Genomic DNA, 15,698 nt, shown 5'->3' on the forward strand with positions numbered 1-15,698 from the left:
ATCTTCTAATTATTGAGGGTGGTTGAGTGCCACCTCATTATTGTGTATTTCTATTATTTTATTTTAAATTATTTTATTTTATATTTTATATTTATTTTATAAGAATAAAAATAATCCTAAATTCAGTTGCTTCTACATTGCCGTTGTAGGAGATTAATGTATCGTTTGTCCTTATGAGCTTAGCTCAGTTGGTATGGCCAATGCATAATATATGCAAGGTTCGGAGTTCGAATCCCAACCACCACCAAAAAAAAAAGATTAATGTATCGTTTGACCCGGCTTTTTTCCAACTTCTCTACATTTTTAAGGAGAAGTTAGGCCAAACACAATATCAATTAAGTACTTGCTAAAAGAAAATACTTTTTTTGAATGCATAAAATTGAATGGAATAAGCTTTGATCAAAAGTTGTTGAATGTTATTTTAAAAAACTACGTCTCGACAATTTATTTCACAAGCACTATTTCACGCTAGGAACCTTTTCTTTTATTTTTTATTATTATATTTCAATATTTTTTTCCTCCCATTTAACTTTTTTATTTAACCGTTCCATTTAATTTTTTAAGGAGGTTCCATTTAATTTTATTATCTTTTTTTTTCAAAGGAATTTTATTATCTTTTTATCACTTATATATTTAATTTCAATATTGTTAAATTATCACAACCTCACAAATATTTTTATTCACGCAGTCATTTAATGATACCAAATATTTTTATTTCCTTTCTTCAACCTCGTGAATGTATACACGCACACATTAACGTTTAGAGTAATATTTTATGTCCGTATGTCTCTTTTTTTGTTACGCTAATGCATATAATTTTTTTTTAGTGTTGTTTGGTTGAGTGCTACCTCGCCGATTTTTTTTAACTATTTTCCAATTTTTATATTTTAAAAACTTCTAACTATTTTCCAATTTTTTTATTTTTAACTATTTTCCAATTTTTCTCCCAAATTCAGTTGCTTCTACACTGCCGTTGTGGGAGATTAAGATATCGTTTGACCCGTTTTTTTTTCAACTTCTCTACATTTTTAAGGAGATGTTAGGTCAAATACGATATCAATTAAGTACTTACTAAAAAGGGTACTTTTTTTTAATTCATAAAATTGAATGGAATGAGCTTTGGCCTGAAGTTGTTGAATGCTACTTCAAAAAACTACTTCTCGACAATTTATTTCACAAGCATCTCTCTTCAATTCACGTTGGGAACCTTTTATTTTATTTTTTAATATTATATTTCAATATGTTTTTATCTTCCATTTAATTTTTATTTGAACCGTTTCATTTAATTTTTTTTAAGGAGGTTCCATTTAATTTTATTACTTTTTTTTTCAAAGGAATTTCATTATCTTTTTAACACTTATATATTTAATTTCAATATCGTTTAATTATCACTACCACACAAATATTTTTATTTACGCTGTCATTTAATGATACCAAAAATACTTTATGTGTGTCTGTATTTTTGTTACGCTAATGCGTATAATTTTTTTTGGCGTTGCATAATGCGTTTGATTATTTTTATAAATTTTTTATTTTAATTAAAATAAAATGTTGGAACAAAATGTGTTTAACAATGAACCTTAAAGAGTTTTGATGATAACAAGGTATTAAAAATTGTAAATTGGACTAGCTAATATTTGTTCAAGTGTACAGGACCATAATTATAAAGTTACATCATCATTTGTTCTGAATGAGCAAATAAAGAGCAAAGGAAACAACAAAAATTTGAAGCTTGGACGCTCCTGAAGGCAACTTGTTACTGAAGAGAAAAAGCGCTCCTGAAGTTAAGTCGCTTCTGAAGTAAGAATAGTGCTCCTGAAGTTAAGACGCTTCTGAAGTAAGAATAGTGCTCCTGAAGACAAGAAGTCCAGAAGTCATATCATCAGAAGCTGCATCATCAGAAGCTGCCTCATCAGAAGCTATTTCACCAGAAGCTGAATCTCAACTGGATTTGCAAAAGATTCAAGAATTGAAGAATTATCAATGCAAAAGCTGTCTATTGGATTCGAAAACACAAACAAAGGATTAGTGGAATTTTGCAACGGTCATTTCAAAGGTGTTTGAAGGCTTGTGCTTGCAGTTTGGACGAAAGCGTTGACATTGTACTTTGTACGAATTGTACAACCACGTTCTCCACTACTCTGTTTTGTGTCCACACTACAAGACAAGAAAACAGCTCCAGAATACGGTTTCGCCTGCATATATGTTCCTTTGGATAAGGAATGGATTTCAAATTTGTTTTTCATAGGACAACAACCAAATCAGGCAATATATCATTGGTGAAAGATCAAGCTTCAACAACGACTCTTTGGTGTGCTGGCAATTTCACAACGTCTCTTTCACACCTCTATATAAAGGAGTGAAGACTTAGAGTTTTGGTAATGCAAGAACGCTGAACGAAAGACTCACAAGATTTTCACAAGGACCAAACCTCTGCTGAAATTGTTCTGCATTCACTTAGAATTTCTGTGTCTCAAAGTCATATCTTAGAAATTCTTAAGTCCATTGAGTCTGTATCTGATTTGTATTGTGAGCACCTCTGATTGTATATCAAGTGTTCAAACTTAAACAATTTTCTGTGTAATTTTGTTTAGTTAGGTAGTCTCTTGCAGTTGTGCTTGAGCAGGAAGTCTCTTGATTGTGTTCTTGAGCAAAGGAAGTCTCTTTCTTGTGTGCTTGAGCATTGGAAGTCTCTTGCTTGTGTGCTTGAGCATTTGTAATCAGATATTACTCATAGTGAACTCTCCTTGGAAGTGCAAGGGGGACAGGACTACTTCCGGTTTGTGGAAGGAACCTGTATAATTGCTTTGTGTCTTTCTTCTTCTCTCTCTCTGTTTTTTCCGCTGCATATAGATTCTGATAATCACTTCAGAAGCTGTCTCACTTAGCTTCTGATCAGTGTGTTCAGTTTTTAGGAGAAACGAAGAATTTTCCAAAACACAATTCAACCCCCCCCCCCCCCCTTCTTGTGTTTTTCTCACCTTCATTTGGTATCTAGAGCCTTGGTCTGTTGTGTAACACTTAACCGTGCAACAGTCAAAGATCTGAGAAAAACATGACTACTCCTCCTCCTAATGGTTCTGATGATACTAGCTATAGAAATGTCTCACATGATTATAGTGATAGTAAGAAAACCAGTGTTGGAAAAGTTCCAAAGTTCAATGGAGATGCTGAAGAGTTCTCTTGGTGGAAGACCAATTTTTACAGTTACATCATGAGCCTAGATGAAGAATTGTGGGATATTCTGGAAGATGGTGTTGGTGGTTTAGTCCTTGATGAAGAAGGAGCTGCTGTGGATAGAAAGAAACATACTCCAGAACTGAGGAAACTCTACAAGAAGCATCATATTATCAGAGGAGCTCTTGTCACTGCCATACCCAAAGCAGAATACATGAAGATGAGTGACAAATCCACTGCTAAAGCTATGTTTGCTTCTCTCTGTTCAAATTATGAAGGGAGCAAGAAGGTCAAAGAAGCAAAGGCTCTCCTGCTTGTACATCAGTATGAGTTATTCAAGATGAAGGATGATGAAACTATTGAGGAGATGTACTCAAGGTTTCAAACCTTAGTTTCTGGGCTACAGATTCTAAAGAAGAGCTATGTTGCTTCTGATCATGTAAGCAAAATTCTCAGAAGCTTACCTGCCAGATGGAGACCAAAGGTGACTGCCATTGAGGAAGCTAAAGATTTAAACACTTTAAGTGTCGAAGATCTTGTTAGTTCTCTCAAAGTTCATGAGTTAAGTCTTAATGAACATGAGTCTACTAAGAAGAGTAAATCAATAGCTCTTCCATCCAAAGGCAAGTCATCAAAAGCTCTCAAAGTGGTTGAATCTGAAGAGGAAGAACAGTCAAGTTCAGATTCTGAACCAGATGCTGCTGAAATGGCCATGCTCTCAAACAGACTTCAATATCTGGCCAAGAAGAACAGAAAGTTTCTCGCCAAAAGGGGTAACTTCAGAAGCTCAAGGAAAGAAGATCAGAAGGGATGCTTCAACTGTAAGAAGCCGGGACACTTCATTGCTGAATGCCCTGATCTTCAAAGAGAAAAGTCAAAGGACAAGTCAAAGAGGTCTACATTCAAACCAAGCAAATTCAAGAAGCAGATTAAGCAGAGTTTAATGGCAACCTGGGATGATTTGGGTAGTGAATCTGGATCTGATAAAGAGGAAGCTGATGAAGATGCAAAGGTAGCTGTTGGGTTGGTAGCAACAGCAACTTCAGAAGCTGGATCAGATTCAGACTCAGAAGATGAAAATGAGGTATATTCCAAAATTCCCAGAGATGAACTTGTTGAGTCACTTAAAGAACTTCTTACACATTTTGAAGTAAGAACCAATGAGTTGAAGGATTTAAAAGAAAAATATGCTGATTTGGTACAACAGCAAAAATCAACTCTATTGGATCTGAAAGCTTCTGAACAAGGACTTAGGGGCTTTGATTTCATGTGTAAAACATATGAAGATCAGCTCAGGTTCTTATGTCAGAAGCTACAAGAAAAGTGTAATGAAAAACCTTTAAGTAATCATGAAATTGCTCTTGAAGATTTCATTATATCTGGCATTGACAGAAGCAGAGTAGCTTCTATGATTTATAGCATTTACAAGAACAATGGCAGAGGAATTGGTTTTCCAGAAGTGAAACTTGAGAAAACCAATCTAAAGTCTTGTTGTGAATGCATCAAGGAAGGTCTGAAAACATTCTTTGTACCAGAAGGGGCTGAGTTGGAAACTGTTGTTCAATCAGAACCTGAAGCTTCTAGTTCTAAGGCTAAGATTACTTCAAAGCCAAAGAACTCTAAGTCAAAGGCTATGATCAAATCTGATTCCAAGACTTCAAAGGTTAGGATCCTGAAAAGATCAGAACCTATTCCTCAGAGTCTGGTGAAACCAAAATCTGGGGTTCTGAAGTCTAAGGTTCAGAAGAAGACAGTTACTGCTTCTGAAGTACCAAAACCTAAGGTGATGGTTAATCAGAAGCAACCCAACTCATAGCACAAGGTACAAGAAGTGAAGAGTAAATCCTTAAGTACTAACCTTCCAGGACCCATAGAACAATGGGTACCTAAATCTAAAAATGTCAATGATGCAGGTATGTCTAAGAGCAGTGCCAAAGCAAAGATCATGGTACCTAGACAGCGGTTGCTCAAGACACATGACAGGAGACAAGTCCATGTTCCTCAGCCTAACAATGAAAGAGGGAGGAAATGTGAAATTTGGAGGCAACCAGTCAGGCAAGATCATAGGTACAGGAACTATTGGTAATTCCTCTACCTCAATTAATAATGTATGGTTGGTAGATGGTCTTGAACATAACCTTTTGAGCATTAGTCAATTTTGTGATAATGGTTATGATGTGCTTTTTGAAAAACCCAACTGTACAGTAATCATCAAGGAAGACAAATCCATTGTATTCAAGGGAAAGAGAGTTGACAATGTCTATAAAATCAATTTTTCTGAACTGGCTGATCAGAAGGTGATTTGCCTACTATCAGTGAATGATAAGAAATGGATGTGGCACAGAAGGTTGAGACATGCTAACTGGAGGTTAATCTCTAAGCTTAGTAAGTTACAACTTGTGAAAGGGCTACCAGACATTGACTATCATTCAGATGCATTCTGTGGTGCATGTCAGAGAGGGAAAATTGTGAAATCATCTTTTAAAACCAAAGACATTGTTTCAACCTCAAGACCTTTAGAATTACTCCATATTGATTTATTTGGACCAGTGAGTACTGCATCCTTATATGGAAGTAGATATGGATTAGTCATTGTTGATGATTACAGCAGATGGACTTGGGTGAAATTCATAAAGAGTAAAGATGTTGCGTGTGATGTATTCAGTAGCTTCTGCACTCAAATTCAATCTGAAAAAGAATCAAAAATTTTGAAAATCAGAAGTGATCATGGTGGAGAATTTGAAAATGAGCCATTTGAAGCTTTTTGTGAAAAACATGGAATTTTCCATGAATTCTCTTCTCCTAGAACACCACAACAAAATGAGGTTGTAGAGAGAAAGAATAGAACTTTACAAGAAATGGCCAGAACCATGATTCATGAAAACAAGTTACCAAAACATTTTTGGGCAGAAGCAGTGAATACAGCATGCTATGTTCAAAACAGGATCTATATTAGAACTATTTTGGAGAAAACAGCATATGAACTCTTTAAAGGAAGAAAACCCAATATCTCTTACTTTCATCAATTTGGATGTACATGTTACATTCTGAACAACAAGCTCTACCTAAAGAAATTTGATGCCAAGGCCCAAAGAGGAATCTTTTTAGATTACCCTGAAAGGTCAAAGGCATACAAAGTGTATAATTCAGAGACACTCTGTGTTGAAGAATCTATGCACGTTAAATTTGATGACAAGGAGCTTGAAGATAAAACTTCAAAGCAAGGTGAAAGTTTTGCAGAGATACAGGTTCCTGAAGCTACTCCAGAACCTGATCAGATAGCTGAGTCTGAAGATAGTCCAGAAGCTGAACCCACATCAGAAGCGCAAGATGAAACTGCTTCTGATGAAGCACAAGATGGCTCACATCAAGAAGATCCTCCCAGAAACACATTCAAACACAAGTCTTCACATCCTGAGGAGCTAATCATTGGAAACAAAGATAGTCCAAGAAGAACAAGATCACATTTCAGACAAGAAGAGTCAATGATTGGACTAATCTCAATGATTGAACCTACAACAGTTGATGAAGCACTTTCAGATGATGGATGGATCCTAGCTATGCAAGAAGAGTTGAATCAATTTCAAAGAAATGATGTGTGGGATCTTGTACCCAAACCTCAGCACAAGAACATTATTGGAACAAAATGGGTATTCAGAAACAAGCTGAATGAGCAAGGTGAAGTAACAAGAAACAAAGCCAAGCTTGTTGCACAAGGGTATAGTCAACAAGAAGGCATTGATTACACCGAAACGTTTGCTCCAGTTGCAAGATTGGAAGCAATCAGGTTACTTCTTTCCTATGCAGTTAATCATGGCATAATATTATATCAAATGGATGTCAAGAGTGCATTTCTAAATGGTGTCATAGAAGAAGAAGTGTATGTCAAGCAACCTCCTGGATTTGAGGATATTAAATATCCTGACCATGTTTTTAAACTGAAGAAATCACTATATGGCTTGAAACAAGCTCCCAGAGCTTGGTATGATAGACTAAGTAATTTCTTAATCAAAAATGATTTTAAAAGAGGACAGGTTGATACTACACTTTTCAGAAGGACCCTTGGGAAAGATATTCTTGTTGTGCAAATATATGTTGATGATATAATATTTGGTTCTACTAATGCATCTCTTTGCAAGGAATTTTCTGAGTTAATGCAGGATGAATTTGAAATGAGCATGATGGGAGAGCTGAAGTTCTTCCTTGGCATTCAAATCAATCAATGCAAAGATGGAGTCTATGTTCATCAATCAAAGTACACAAAGGAGCTTCTGAAGAAGTTCAAACTTGAAGATTGTAAAGTGATGAACACTCCAATGCACCCTACGTGCAACTTAAGCAAAGAAGATGAATGAGCTAAAGTAGATCAGAAGCTGTATAGAGGTATGATTGGTTCTTTGTTATACCTCACTGCATCTAGGCCAGATATTTTATTCAGTGTATGCTTGTGTGCAAGATTCCAATCAGATCCTAGAGAATCTCATATGACTGCTGTCAAGAGAATCTTTAGGTATTTGAAAGGAACAACTAATCTTGGACTCCTTTATAGGAAATCCTTAGATTATAAGCTAATTGGATTCTGTGACGCTGATTATGTTGGTGATAGGATTGAAAGAAATTCAACCAGTGGCAATTGTCAATTTCTGGGTGATAATCTTATATCCTGGGCTAGCAAAAGACAAACAACTATTGCTATGTCTACAGCAGAAGCAGAATACATTTCAGCTGCAAGTTGTTGTACACAACTACTTTGGATGAAACATCAGTTGGAAGATTATCAGATAACTGCTAACAGTATTCCCATTTATTGTGATAATACTGCTGCTATTTGTTTGTCTAAAAATCCAATTTTGCATTCAAGAGCTAAGCACATTGAAATCAAACACCATTTTATCAGAGATTATGTTCAAAAAGGAATTTTAGATATACAATTCATTGATACTGAAAATCAATGGGCTGATATATTTACTAAGCCTTTAACTGTTGAAAGATTTGATTTTATAAAGAAAAATTTGAACATGCACTTTGTATCTGATTAAATGCTTGCTTGCTCCTGAATAGGGTTTTAGGTTCTGAAGTTAGTTCAGAAGCGGTAGTCCATCAGAAGCTCTTTATTGAGGTTCTGAGGAAAACTCGCTTCTGATGATGACGTCAGCATCTGAAGTCCAGAAGTTGGATTTGTTGCTTCTGAATAGTTGAATTAGTGGAAACGTTGGAAGTTACCTTTTAAAAAGTAACTTCTGGCCCACTAACTTGGTAGTTACTCTGTGAACTTCTTACGTGGCCTGTATGTGTTGGTGTATAACTAAAAGGGCAATGATGATTTAATAGCTTTGAAAGTACTTTTCACGCGCCCCCAATTTTGTCATTAATGTTATGTTTGTTTGTCTCTTTTGAATTGCAATCGTTTTACTTTTAACACTTTGACAATTCACACACTACTCACTCACAACAAACACATTTGCTCTCAAACCTCTTGCGAAGTAAGCGCATTCTCTCAACCTTAGAACCCTAAAATCTTCATCTTCTTCAAATCTTTGTCAATCATCAAATGGCATCATCAAGCTCAAAAGTTTCAGAATCTACATCAAACATGCAAAGCGTACCAGAATCTGGGTCCGTCTACAAAGAGAAGACTATGGATATTCCATGGGAATCCTTAATAGTTCAAGTAGAGTCACCGGTGGATTTTGCTTCACTCAAGAAGTACGAAGTAAACATGGAAGGATTGATAGAGACACAGAAGCTGTCTGAGTATTTCAAGATGCTAAATGGGCCAACATATGTGAACTTGGTCAAGGACTTTTGGTTAAAAGCTGAAGTGTACAATGAAAAGCCTGCAAAAGTTGTAAGCAAACAAGCTGGGTCAAAGAAAGGGAAAATGGCCATGGATATGAATCCTACATCATTTGATAGCTTAGAAATAAGGTCTGAAGTGATGGGCATTCCTATAACCATCACTGAGGACGTTATAGCTAAAGCTTGTAGAATGCATGCAGAGGGAAGATTCCAAGAAATAGTCAGGAAGGAAGATGTCCTGCTACAAGGTTACTACAACACTCTTCTGGGTGGGAAGAAAGATGCCAAGCCTTCTGAAATGGAGATTCACAACAGGATGTTGGTGAAATTCAGTAATGATTGCTTCTTTCAGAGAGCAGGAGGGTCTGACCAACCCAACAACCAACAGAAGCTAGCAATTTACTTCATGGCTATTCTGGAAAAGATAAACTTCCCCAGATATGTAATGGATCATCTCTGCTGGGCCATAAACGAAAGCACTATAAGAGGAAGAAAACAAGTACCCTATGGAAGATTGCTGTCTGAAATCTTTTTTCAAGGAAGGGTGCTGGAGTGCTTAAAGAGGACAAGGAATGCTTCTGATAGATGTTTCGATGTCTCTACTGCTGAAAGGACTATCAGTAGCAGGAGCTTATGCTCTATGAAGTTCATCAAGGAAGTCTCTAAAGATGAAAAGTGGTTGGAGATGACCACAGAAGAGACTGAGATTATCAGGGACTTTCCTTCCATTTTTAAGGAAAGCAACCCTGAAATCTTAGCCAAATCAGTAGCTGAGTACGTCTTGGAAGAAGTGGCAAATTCTCAGGAGGAAGCTGCTCTTACTAAAGGAAAGAGAGCCAGAACTAGTTCAGAATCTGATGCTGCTCCTACTAAAGGAAAAAGGGCCAGAACTAGTACTGTGCCAGAAGCTGCTGTTGCTATAACTGAGAAGCAAAAAGTTGCTAAGTCTGATGCTAAATCTGTTTCTGCCAAGGATAAAGGAAAGATGCAGAAGGTTGGTGCTGCTTCTATTCCTCAGAAAAGAAGAAAAGGTAAGGCAGATTTGGTAATCACCAAAGAGCAACTGGAGGAAGCTCTTGAAGATATAGAGAAAGAAGAGGCTGAGCCCAAGCTGAAGAAGAAGAAGGCTCCTCTTCAACTTGTGAGTCCTATGGTTGAGATGACTCCAAGAATGAAAAGGATGGCAGATGAACGTACTTCTGATCTTATATCAGACAAAAAGGAACAAAAAGCACAATACATTCATCAAAGAGATGAAAAGCTCAAGGCTTTGGGTATGGAAGACTGTGATAGGTTCTTCAAAGAGAAATTGGCCGAAGTAAGAGCCATTGCTGGTAAGACTACTGAAGACAACGAGGAAGAAGAAATGATGATTATTATGGAGGATGCTACAGAAGTAGTTCCTCAAGCTGCTGGTCCACAGAAGATCACTTCTGAAGCTGGCCCTGCAGTTCAGGTAATCCAGATTCCAGTCACCCCTATCCCCATTTCACTCTCTTCACCATCAGTACCTGAACCAATAGAAGACACTTCTGTCTTAGACAATCTTATTCTACACTATTCAGGAGACTTACCCAAAGACAAGTTTACCTCAGAAAAAGCCTCTGAAACAACTCCAGAAGCAGCTGCTTCTGAAAATGTTGTTTCAGAAAACCCCCATCAACACACACCTGAACCACATAAACCCACAACACCCCCACAATCACCAATAGCTACCATTGACCCCCAACTCAACACTCAAACATCAACTTCACCACAACAACCACCAACTGAAATTGAACACTCCCCAGAACCAACTCCCATGGATGTTGACAACTCTCAAGTCAATGTTCAAGCCTCAACCTCTACCGCACACGTTGCTTCTGACCAGCCCTCATCTTCAAACACACAAACACACTTTACCATTCCAGTTTCTAACCCTGTTCAAGACCTGGAAATCAGTGATTCTGATCTTGAAACCCTTGAACAACCACCCACAAACATCCTGGAATCTGGATATATTAATGCTGAGCTTCTCACAATCCTTAGTCAAATGCATAATCTGGTGGATCAAAGAAGGTCAATTGATCTCACCAATGCATATGAAGACTCCTGGGCATCTCTTCAGAACCGGGCAGCTGAGCTTATTGAAAATGTAAAGGCTAAGTGCATCAGAAGCAAGGAAGCTTCTGTCAGGAATTTAATGGAGCATCTGAAGCAGAATCTCAGAGTAAGAAGTTCTACACTGCTCCTGGCAAACCAGCATTTCTTCTCAGAAAAGGACTACTTGACCAGAGAAGCAAGGTTGTGTAAGCTTCTGAAGAAACAGATGGCACAGCAGCAGCAAGAGGCTAAGGAAAGGGAAAAGGCTCTTCTCCAGAGGCAACAATACCTTGAAGAACTGTTGAAGACAACAACTGAAGAAATGGAGAAGATGAAGAAACAACAACAAACCAATCATTAGTTGCACACCTTAGTGTTATCTTTTGTTTGTTGTGTGTTTTAAATTTTTAGTCCTTGCCTCTGAAACCATCTTGTTTTATTTTTCTATGCTTTTGAATGCTTAAATGATTCTGACTGCTTAGCTGCTTCTGATAATTAGATATTCATGTTCATATACTTTGGTCTGATTTATTTAGTTAATTTCTTAGTATACTCTCTCATGCTTGACTTTTTCTCAAATCTTTTTGTCCTTTTTGCTTATTTTTATCTCATTTTTTTTGATAATGACAAAAGGGGGAGTATATGTGACTAGTATTTAAAGGCTCTGAGCCCCATTAACATCAATGGCATTTGAATTTTTTGAAAAACTTCTATCATTTTTTTTTACCTTATTGGTATAAGCTATGAACGAACGAAGGAGTATCAAAATTCAAGTAAAATTAATTGAACCATTCTTCTTATCTATAAGTTAATTCTTTCAATGATTCAATTTTTTAAAGCTCTGATATTTTTATTGTGCGAAAAATGAATTTAATTAACTTGGATAGAACTTAGGGGGAGCTTACAAACCTCACCTTACAGACTATCAGACTCAGGGGGAGTTTGAGCTTACAAACCTCAGACTCTGAGCTTACAAACCTCAGAACCCCAAAGTCAACTTGTTAATTAGATTAACAACAATTGATCAATTTTAAATACTTTTGTTTGTCATCATCAAAAAGGGGGAGATTGTTGGAACAAAATGTGTTTAACAATGAACCTTAAAGAGTTTTGATGATAACAAGGTATTAAAAATTGTAAATTGGACTAGCTAATATTTGTTCAAGTGTACAGGACCATAATTATAAAGTTACATCATCATTGGTTCTGAATGAGCAAATAAAGAGCAAAGGAAACAACAAAAATTTGAAGCTTGGACGCTCCTGAAGGCAACTTGTTACTGAAGAGAAAAAGCGCTCCTGAAGTTAAGTCGCTTCGGAAGTAAGAATAGTGCTCCTGAAGTTAAGACGCTTCTGAAGTAAGAATAGTGCTCCTGAAGACAAGAAGTCCAGAAGTCATATCATCAGAAGCTGCATCATCAGAAGCTGCAGAAGTCATATCATCAGAAGCTGCATCATCAGAAGCTGCCTCATCAGAAGCTATTTCACCAGAAGCTGAATCTCAACTGGATTTGCAAAAGATTCAAGAATTGAAGAATTATCAATGCAAAAGCTGTCTATTGGATTCGAAAACACAAACAAAGGATTAGTGGAATTTTGCAACGGTCATTTCAAAGGTGTTTGAAGGCTTGTGCTTGCAGTTTGGACGAAAGCGTTGACATTGTACTTTGTACGAATTGTACAACCACGTTCTCCACTACTCTGTTTTGTGTCCACACTACAAGACAAGAAAACAGCTCCAGAATACGGTTTCGCCTGCATATATGTTCCTTTGGATAAGGAATGGATTTCAAATTTGTTTTTCATAGGACAACAACCAAATCAGGCAATATATCATTGGTGAAAGATCAAGCTTCAACAACGACTCTTTGGTGTGCTGGCAATTTCACAACGTCTCTTTCACACCTCTATATAAAGGAGTGAAGACTTAGAGTTTTGGTAATGCAAGAACGCTGAACGAAAGACTCACAAGATTTTCACAAGTACCAAACCTCTGCTGAAATTGTTCTGTATTCACTTAGAATTTCTGTGTCTCAAAGTCATATCTTAGAAATTCTTAAGTCCATTGAGTCTGTATCTGATTTGTATTGTGAGCACCTCTGATTGTATATCAAGTGTTCAAACTTAAACAATTTTCTGTGTAATTTTGTTTAGTTAGGTAGTCTCTTGCAGTTGTGCTTGAGCAGGAAGTCTCTTGATTGTGTTCTTGAGCAAAGGAAGTCTCTTGCTTGTGTGCTTAAGCATTGGAAGTCTCTTGCTTGTGTGCTTGAGCATTTGTAATCAGATATTACTCATAGTGAACTCTCCTTGGAAGTGCAAGGGGGACAGGACTACTTCCGGTTTGTGGAAGGAACCTGTATAATTGCTTTGTGTCTTTCTTCTTCTCTCTCTCTGTTTTTTCCGCTGCATATAGATTCTGATAATCACTTCAGAAGCTGTCTCACTTAGCTTCTGATCAGTGTGTTCAGTTTTTAGGAGAAACGAAGAATTTTCCAAAACACAATTCAACCCCCCAACTGAAATTGAACACTCCCCAGAACCAACTCCCATGGATGTTGACAACTCTCAAGTCAATGTTCAAGCCTCAACCTCTACCGCACACGTTGCTTCTGACCAGCCCTCATCTTCAAACACACAAACACACTTTACCATTCCAGTTTCTAACCCTGTTCAAGACCTGGAAATCAGTGATTCTGATCTTGAAACCCTTGAACAACCACCCACAAACATCCTGGAATCTGGATATATTAATGCTGAGCTTCTCACAATCCTTAGTCAAATGCATAATCTGGTGGATCAAAGAAGGTCAATTGATCTCACCAATGCATATGAAGACTCCTGGGCATCTCTTCAGAACCGGGCAGCTGAGCTTATTGAAAATGTAAAGGCTAAGTGCATCAGAAGCAAGGAAGCTTCTGTCAGGAATTTAATGGAGCATCTGAAGCAGAATCTCAGAGTAAGAAGTTCTACACTGCTCCTGGCAAACCAGCCTTTCTTCTCAGAAAAGGACTACTTGACCAGAGAAGCAAGGTTGTGTAAGCTTCTGAAGAAACAGATGGCACAGCAGCAGCAAGAGGCTAAGGAAAGGGAAAAGGCTCTTCTCCAGAGGCAACAATACCTTGAAGAACTGTTGAAGACAACAACTGAAGAAATGGAGAAGATGAAGAAACAACAACAAACCAATCATTAGTTGCACACCTTAGTGTTATCTTTTGTTTGTTGTGTGTTTTAAATTTTTAGTCCTTGCCTCTGAAACCATCTTGTTTTATTTTTCTATGCTTTTGAATGCTTAAATGATTCTGACTGCTTAGCTGCTTCTGATAATTAGATATTCATGTTCATATACTTTGGTCTGATTTATTTAGTTAATTTCTTAGTATACTCTCTCATGCTTGACTTTTTCTCAAATCTTTTTGTCCTTTTTGCTTATTTTTATCTCATTTTTTTTGATAATGACAAAAGGGGGAGTATATGTGACTAGTATTTAAAGGCTCTGAGCCCCATTAACATCAATGGCATTTGAATTTTTTGAAAAACTTCTATCATTTTTTTTTACCTTATTGGTATAAGCTATGAACGAACGAAGGAGTATCAAAATTCAAGTAAAATTAATTGAACCATTCTTCTTATCTATAAGTTAATTCTTTCAATGATTCAATTTTTTAAAGCTCTGATATTTTTATTGTGCGAAAAATGAATTTAATTAACTTGGATAGAACTTAGGGGGAGCTTACAAACCTCACCTTACAGACTATCAGACTCAGGGGGAGTTTGAGCTTACAAACCTCAGACTCTGAGCTTACAAACCTCAGAACCCCAAAGTCAACTTGTTAATTAGATTAACAACAATTGATCAATTTTAAATACTTTTGTTTGTCATCATCAAAAAGGGGGAGATTGTTGGAACAAAATGTGTTTAACAATGAACCTTAAAGAGTTTTGATGATAACAAGGTATTAAAAATTGTAAATTGGACTAGCTAATATTTGTTCAAGTGTACAGGACCATAATTATAAAGTTACATCATCATTGGTTCTGAATGAGCAAATAAAGAGCAAAGGAAACAACAAAAATTTGAAGCTTGGACGCTCCTGAAGGCAACTTGTTACTGAAGAGAAAAAGCGCTCCTGAAGTTAAGTCGCTTCGGAAGTAAGAATAGTGCTCCTGAAGTTAAGACGCTTCTGAAGTAAGAATAGTGCTCCTGAAGACAAGAAGTCCAGAAGTCATATCATCAGAAGCTGCATCATCAGAAGCTGCAGAAGTCATATCATCAGAAGCTGCATCATCAGAAGCTGCCTCATCAGAAGCTATTTCACCAGAAGCTGAATCTCAACTGGATTTGCAAAAGATTCAAGAATTGAAGAATTATCAATGCAAAAGCTGTCTATTGGATTCGAAAACACAAACAAAGGATTAGTGGAATTTTGCAACGGTCATTTCAAAGGTGTTTGAAGGCTTGTGCTTGCAGTTTGGACGAAAGCGTTGACATTGTACTTTGTACGAATTGTACAACCACGTTCTCCACTACTCTGTTTTGTGTCCACACTACAAGACAAGAAAACAGCTCCAGAATACGGTTTCGCCTGCATATATGTTCCTTTGGATAAGGAATGGATTTCAAATTTGTTTTTCATAGGACAA

Source organism: Medicago sativa, chromosome 2 (genome assembly GCF_051527215.1).
Source record: "Medicago sativa cultivar Bolivia chromosome 2, Bolivia_mono, whole genome shotgun sequence".
Taxonomy (NCBI): Eukaryota; Viridiplantae; Streptophyta; class Magnoliopsida; order Fabales; family Fabaceae; genus Medicago; species Medicago sativa.